This window comes from Charadrius vociferus, unplaced genomic scaffold (genome assembly GCF_000708025.1).
Source record: "Charadrius vociferus isolate BGI_N301 unplaced genomic scaffold, ASM70802v2 scaffold332, whole genome shotgun sequence".
Classification (NCBI taxonomy): Eukaryota; Metazoa; Chordata; class Aves; order Charadriiformes; family Charadriidae; genus Charadrius; species Charadrius vociferus.
The window spans coordinates 236,520-243,694 of record NW_009647418.1 but is presented as its reverse complement, the minus strand read 5'-3'; positions in this window follow the sequence as shown (position 1 = coordinate 243,694).

Sequence of the window (7,175 nt, the reverse complement as noted above, 5' to 3'; positions counted from 1 at the left end):
TATATAGCAGTGCTATATAAAAATAACTATGGTCAGACAGGAGTGGTTTACTCCAAATGAAAGAATTTTTTTAGTTTACTCCAAAATAAAGAATAACCCCACATTTAAGACTCCGGACTTGTGAGATGCGAGTTTGGTTCTCGGCTGCAGCACAGACTGCCTGGTGTGGCCAAGCTCGAACGGGAGACGACTGCCCCTATGTCGTGGGAACACTGCGAGGCAAGAGCAACGGCAAAGCCTGAGCTGCTCAAATATGGTGATGCTGAAAACCAAAGTGAGCACTGCAGGTAGCACCGTTCGGGTGTGCTCTGGGGTAGCTAAAATTAGAATTTGGCGCTGAAGGACTTAGCACTCACTGAAGTCTGTGGGAATCGTACTTCAGTAAACTCTGTGTCAGGCCTTTTCATGGGCAATGAGCAATACAGACCGTTTGAAATATATTCTCAGTTAACCTCAGTGAAATGAGAAATAACGTGTCTGCAGTCCGTGCACTTGCATCAGATTAAAATCAGTCCTTAGCGTGCCTTAGATAGAACATAGTTCCTGTTCAGAGGAATTAGAGCTGAAAAAGAGCCAAGAATGTTGTTTTTTGCCTTTTTTTTTCTACAGACAGCTTTACCCAGAGGCTGCCAGATTTTTTAATTTTTTTTTTTTTTTTTTGAGCCTAAAGGAAAGCACCATGGTCATCTAATTCAAACTCCTGGAGAGCAGAGACCTGACTTCCTACGTCCAGCCTAGTGGCAGCACCTGAACCAGAACATCGCTTCCAGAAAAACATCTTAAAACACCAACGATAAGTGTGTTGCAATGTTTGGTCACTTGTTCCTTCATCAGAAGAAACTTGTTTCTGCTCTGCATTTGTACAGCTACAGCTTCCTACCCCGATGGTCATGTCTTCGCTTATGGATTAAAAAGTCTGTTCAAATTTATGTTCACCACATAAGTACTTATGGGTTGTGATCAAAGCACCGCATAAGCTCCCTTTGATACATGGCATGGACTGCGCTCTTTGACTCTCTCTCTCTACGAGATGTTTTCCAGACTTTTAATCATTGCCCGCTCTGAACTCTCTCCCATTCCTGAGCCAGCGTGATGGGGAAGCAATGGCTGGAGCGAAGAGGAAGATCAAGTCCTCCACTTCTGAAAATGTTTCACTTCTAACTCTTTTTTTGCTGCCCAATACCTGCTAGGGGCTGAAAATTCAGCACAGCCACGCAGACTAGACTGGTGTGCTGAGGACATTGGCTCCAGCAGCTGTTCAAGGATCGGACCCCCACTCCGCCTCTGCTTCCCCAGCTGCAGGGTGAGCTCCAGCCCTCGCAGACCGGGCTGTTAGCCAGCTCCGAACTCCACGCGTGTTCACGAGCTCCACTTCCCAGGCAGCTGCTGGGGACCAAGTTCTCTCTTCAGCCGCTAATCTGAACATCGCAGCTCCAACACCAAGAGGGGAATTAGCTCCCTGACAGGTTATAAGAACATAGAACCAGTCCGTCTGTGACGGAGACGCACAGCGCTCCTCTGCGCCTTTGGAAACTGGATCCGCAGCAGAGGAGGCGCACGGCGGTGCTGTTAGAGGCCTTTTAAGCCTCTTTACCAACCTGAACTCCTCACTAGAAAACATCCGATGGCAACTAGACTAAACCCAAACTTATCAAAAGGCCACGGTAATAAAAATTGATTTTGATTGTGGATGTCAGCAGAGAGTTAGAGGGCACTACTAACAGTGATGAATACCACGGCTTCAGAGGTAAAAAAGCACTAAACCAGCAACTGCCTCAGTAGTTGTTAAAAAAAAAAAAAAGATGACAGACTTAGTAAAATGATGTTTGCTGGGCAAGAGACCAGTTGAAAGCATTGCACTTTGCTGTAATGACAGAAAGAGAATATTCCCCAAATCAAACTGCCTTGCAACTGAAACAGGCCTTTGTAATTAAAAGACTAATTAGTAGGCAAAGCTATTGCCAGTGCTGCCTGGCTGCGGTCCCCCCACCCTCACAACCTGGGGAGGGCCCAGCCCTGGGACGGGGGCTGGCTGTGCCCTGGCCCCCACTCGCCTTGCCACATCTCACCACCCGACCAGGGGAAAATCAACCCCTCTTTCCTCTCTCAGCCTCAACGCGCACATTATTCAGCGGGACACGGCCCTGCACGGGGCTGCGGGAACAGCCCTTTGCTGCGGCGACGGAGGTTTGGAGCACACAGATGAAAGATGCTCCGGGTACAAATCAGCACGGTCACAGCTCGGTGAGGATGAAAACAGCATCTGCAGGTGCACGGGCTCGGGAGGGCCGGGGAGCCCCAGCGAGACGTGTACGAAAACAGGTTGATCAGTGGGGAGCTGACACCTTCCTCGGGTTGGGGCTGTGTTTACCTGGGAGGTTGGCTGGTTTCTTTGTTTGTTTCCCTGCTGGGGAGAAGGGTATATACCCATGATATTATTGCTTCCCTCTGTTCTGTCCCGTGAGGCTTCTGTAGGTCTTGCTTGGAAATGGGTGTGCGGCTGGTGCCAGGCAGCCTGTGATGCCAGCCCGGGTACAGCTCACCAGGCTTTAAAAACACAAGTAGTTACTGTGCAGTGATATTGTATAGATTAAAAATTAGAAAAGAATACATCTGTCACCAGAGTAATTAAAATAATTGTCACCACAGGAAAAAACTCTGTGAAATATTACTCTGGACTTTGATGGGAAACTGTTTCTATGACTGATAAATTGGGAGCGGACTTTTGTCCCACGACCCTCTGCTTTCCAGTAAGATCTTTAATTGACTTCTACATAAAGATTATGAATGACTCAAAAACTGGTTTATGCTGCAACCAGTGAAGTGTTCTTTTTTCTCTTCCACACCAAGTATTTAAATGTCAATCTATTAACATAACAAATTGCCCATTGGAAATAGGGCTGCGGCTGGAGGCTGGCAGCACAGGCTTGGCGCCTTATTAGCCTTTCCTAGTGCCTCTATGGTAATTTAAACTGAAGTAAACTAACATGCGGATGATTAATTCGCTTACCAAAAAAGCATAAAATAGGAATTTTAATCACCCACCTCTATTATTTCCACCAGAAAAAGTTAATTTGAACAGTTGCAAGTGAAGCCTTTTGAGTCCAGCTTTACCTAATTAAGGTTATTTAAAGGGCAAAAAAAGCCCCAGCCCTCCAAACTGTTACAGAAAAATTCTCCTAAGATGTTCCCCAAACCAAAGCATTTTATTTTATATTGAATATTAATTTCCATATGCAAAAAAAACCCCAACAACAACAACAACCAACCAACCACAGAGCAAATCAAGACTTTATGAGCTGAAACCTCCCCTGCGTGGCACGGCTGGAGCCCCAGAGCCAGCCCCTCTTTCGCACGCTGCTGCCTCATCCAGCTCAAGAGCTCAGATCTGACAGCAACAGTTAAAGAAAGGAACGAAAAATAGGTGGAAATTATGACTGCCTTGCTCTGTCTTGGCAAAAGCAACTGCGATCACGTCAGATTCCCCCAAAACACACAGCCCAAGGTGCTGATACGTCTCAATTAAGAGAGCCACCCCCCCAAAAAATGGAAGAGAAACACTAAGATGCTTTGATGTATGTACCACATCCTAGTTAGAGGGCCAAAGGTGACCAGGGTTGTCCTCTCCAGCCCTTGCAAGGGAGGCTCTCTGTCCTGTGGTCAGCGCTGTCCCCAACCAGAGCTGCCAGTGACCACTGCCCTACTGGTGCCTGGCAGCCAGGCACAACTTCCAGGGGACGCCAGGCAGAAGGCAAACCCCAAGCCCTTCCTGCTAGCTGGGAAGAACCTGTCACCAGCCAGAAGGCAAATAATTAACAAGAACCTTTAAAAGGCAGTTGTTGTTAATAACTTGTTTCCAAAAAGCTGTCTCAGCCTCCTGACTAAATGCAATCAATGAATCAACACACAGGGTTCAGATATCAACCGTGCCCCGCGTTTAGGGGCAAATATAGTCTAAACAGCCAAATAATCATGTTACTCTCTCAATACATACAAAATTTATGGTCACTGCAATATTTCAGCAAAGGCACTTTTTGAAGGAGGAACGGGCCGCAGAGCAATTAGGATGAAAAAGAGTTTTGGCTGCCTTTGGCTCAGCGGCTCTCATCTGTCACAGAAGGGAATTTATGCTGCTGCAGAAAGGCTGCGTTAAAAGGCCGGGAGGAGCGCAGGCACCCCCAGGCACCCCCAGCTCCCGCGTGTCGCAGTGGCCACAGGCTCCTCCGCAGTGCCAAAAATATACATATGGAAATGACAAGCTTTTATTAGTGCTACTATCACAGAAAAAAATAAATAATCACGTCTTTACTTCTCCCATCACCACAATTAGTTCTTTCCATCCCGCATTTACATTAGTCATCCCAAGGGTCTGTAAGTATATTGCCTTAAGCAATTCCTATGGCCTATGGTTTCCTCATCTCTGTGGCTCCCGCTCAAGACCTCCGGGCTTCCTTGTTACAGGAGTTCAGAGCCCAACTCCTCCGCTGCCACTCTTTACTGCCAGGGACAGGCCAAGAAAGCGTATTTTCAGCAGTAAAATTATAGCTAGTTGTTTCTACTTCATTGAGATCTGGAGTTACCTTCAGATGACTATTTCTTTTCCAGTCCAGACAAGTACATACCTTTCCTTGGGTATTTCGGCTTTGGATGATAAACAGCAAAGATAAATATAAGGACAAATAGGTGAGATCTAGTATCTGTTTACATATGTTGGGTAAACATAGGACTAGCTCTATTACTCAAATAAGCTTAACTACATTCTTAGAATGAAAAGCATATCTGGTTGCAAAGCCAGAGCCTGATCTGGAGACACGGTTCACTCCTGAGAGTCCCAGCCAAGGCAATGCTCGGGGCACCGCCACAGTCCCACGGATGCAATATATTTATTTGTTGGTGGTGTTTTTTTTACTTAATGCTTTGTATTCAGACAGCCACAAACAGAAGTCTCGGTTCCAATTCCGAACGGCCGACACACACTCCATCAGCTGTGGATGGCCCCAGAGCCACAATGTTCTGACATTTTAATGTTAAATTGCGAGAAAGCGCTTTCTGTGGCATAATTCGAGGAGCAGGATGGGCTTCTCTGCAGCACAGCTGGGCTTCATGGAGGCTCCTGCCCATCACGCACTCCACTTACATGGACTGAACACTTCTTAGCCCTGAAATGTTTTGGCTAAATTGCATCCTCTGTTCTACTCTTTTTGGAATAATTTTGCTTTTATTTCCTCACTTCTCCTAACTGCCGCTGTTTTGCAGTCTAATACAGCGCTCACAACTGCAAGGCTTCCAGCAGCACCCCAAACTGCAGGCAGGACTCCTCGTAGTGTGACAGGAGCTCCAAAAACCTGTGAGCTCTGATCGCTTGGGTCTTGCCCACACCGCAAAGCGATGCTGACTGCTACGGCTGCACCACCCCCTCGGTGCAAACACAGCCAGACCGGACCACAGGCACTTTGCACCCGTACAGGGTTATTCACACATGGGAAAGGAAATCATTTAGAGGCATAAGGCCCTGTAACGTTATAGCTGTTCATAACAGGGACTGAAGAGCTGAAAACACATTGCACATTTCTCCAAAGCTAAGAGTGCGGAAAGCACCCCATGGCTGAGTAAAATGCTGCTGATTAGGCTCGATACAATTAGGTCTCCACATAGGGCTATCAGACCCCCAGTGTCTGGAAGATCATGCTGGTTGATGCTTTGCTGCTCCCCAATGTGTTCAGTCTACACCTATGAAGCCCCTCCAGAAGTCTGCAAGTGTCGGCCCTTTCAGAAGTAAGAGCTGGGGCAGGCGGCGGCTGCCTTGGCCGGGCTTCACTGAGGAGGTGTACGGGGAGAGCTCGGAGGAAAGGGGAGGACACAGGTCATCTTGTGAACCTGCTTCGAATGTAGCCAAACAGCAAGTGCAGGGGAGCCCTTGTGCCTTTGCATCTTAAATACTGCGTGGACTATTGTTACGCCAAGAATCATAGAATCCTTCAGGTTGGAAAAGACCTTAAAGATCATTGAGTCCAACCATAAACTTAGTACTGCTGAGTCCACCACTAAACCACATCCCTCAGCACCACATCTTTTAGATACCTCCAGGGATGGAGACTCCACTGCTTCCCTGGGCAGCCTGTTCCAATGCTTGACAACCCTTTCGGTGAAGAAATTTTTCCTAATATCCAATCTAAATGCTGTAAAAAAAAATAATCTGGGAAGAATTGCAGTGGGTTCATTTTCTGAGCTGTATTGTACAAAACATCCATGCTGCTCACTGGAGAATTTGAACACCGGAGAGTTTGAACTGCTGCGCCAAAGCCTACCCCTTCCCTCAGAGCACTTTGCAAGCCATACCTGGGAGGAGAGCTCCCTGACACCCCTGGCAAATTCTGCCATGCCAGGAAAACAGCAGGCCCTGAGTAAAATGGAGCTGTGTTACATCAGTCCCTCCTTGGATCAGAGGCACTTGGAACATCAAAAATGAAGAAAATAATGTTTCATAAGTCTGATTTCTTGCTTCTTTAAAAACACTGAAAGAGGCGAGAGACGAGTTCATTTTCAGTGCTAGTAAATAGGTGTTTATGTATCCTGTCTTCTTCTGCACATCCACACACTGGCTGTAAAACTGGATGTTTTTTCCTTTGTTTAAGACTTAATTGCCCTGAGTATTTACTGCCCGTATCTACTACCTGCAAATGATGAGTTTCAAGCTCGTTGCACTCTTTTTTTGGAGGGCAGTGAGGAAGGGAGGGAATCCTGAGATCAATAAGTGAAGTTAAATAATTCATAGCCAACCCCTTTTATAGAAAACAAGTCCATTCCCCCACCTCCCCACACCCCATATTGTTGTTGTCATATTATCTGTATGAGCCAGGCACTGGCAAGGAGAGGGGAAAAAAAATGACAGGACATTGTAAGAGAATTTAATGAAGTGGCTCCAAATATTGTATCAAAATAAATGAAGTGAATAATGCAAGAGCTCATTCCAGGTCCCTTCAACACCAGTAACTATTGTGTGAGCAGCACATCTGAGGAGATGGGGATGGATGGATGAATACAAAGGTGCCACTCCGGCACATTACAGAGCAGGGAACAATGGGCAGCCTGAATTGCTATATTTAATTTCAGTAATTCTTTGAGTCCAGACACTCAGGAAGAAAATAGCAGGTGGTAAAAGAGGAGGAGGAGGA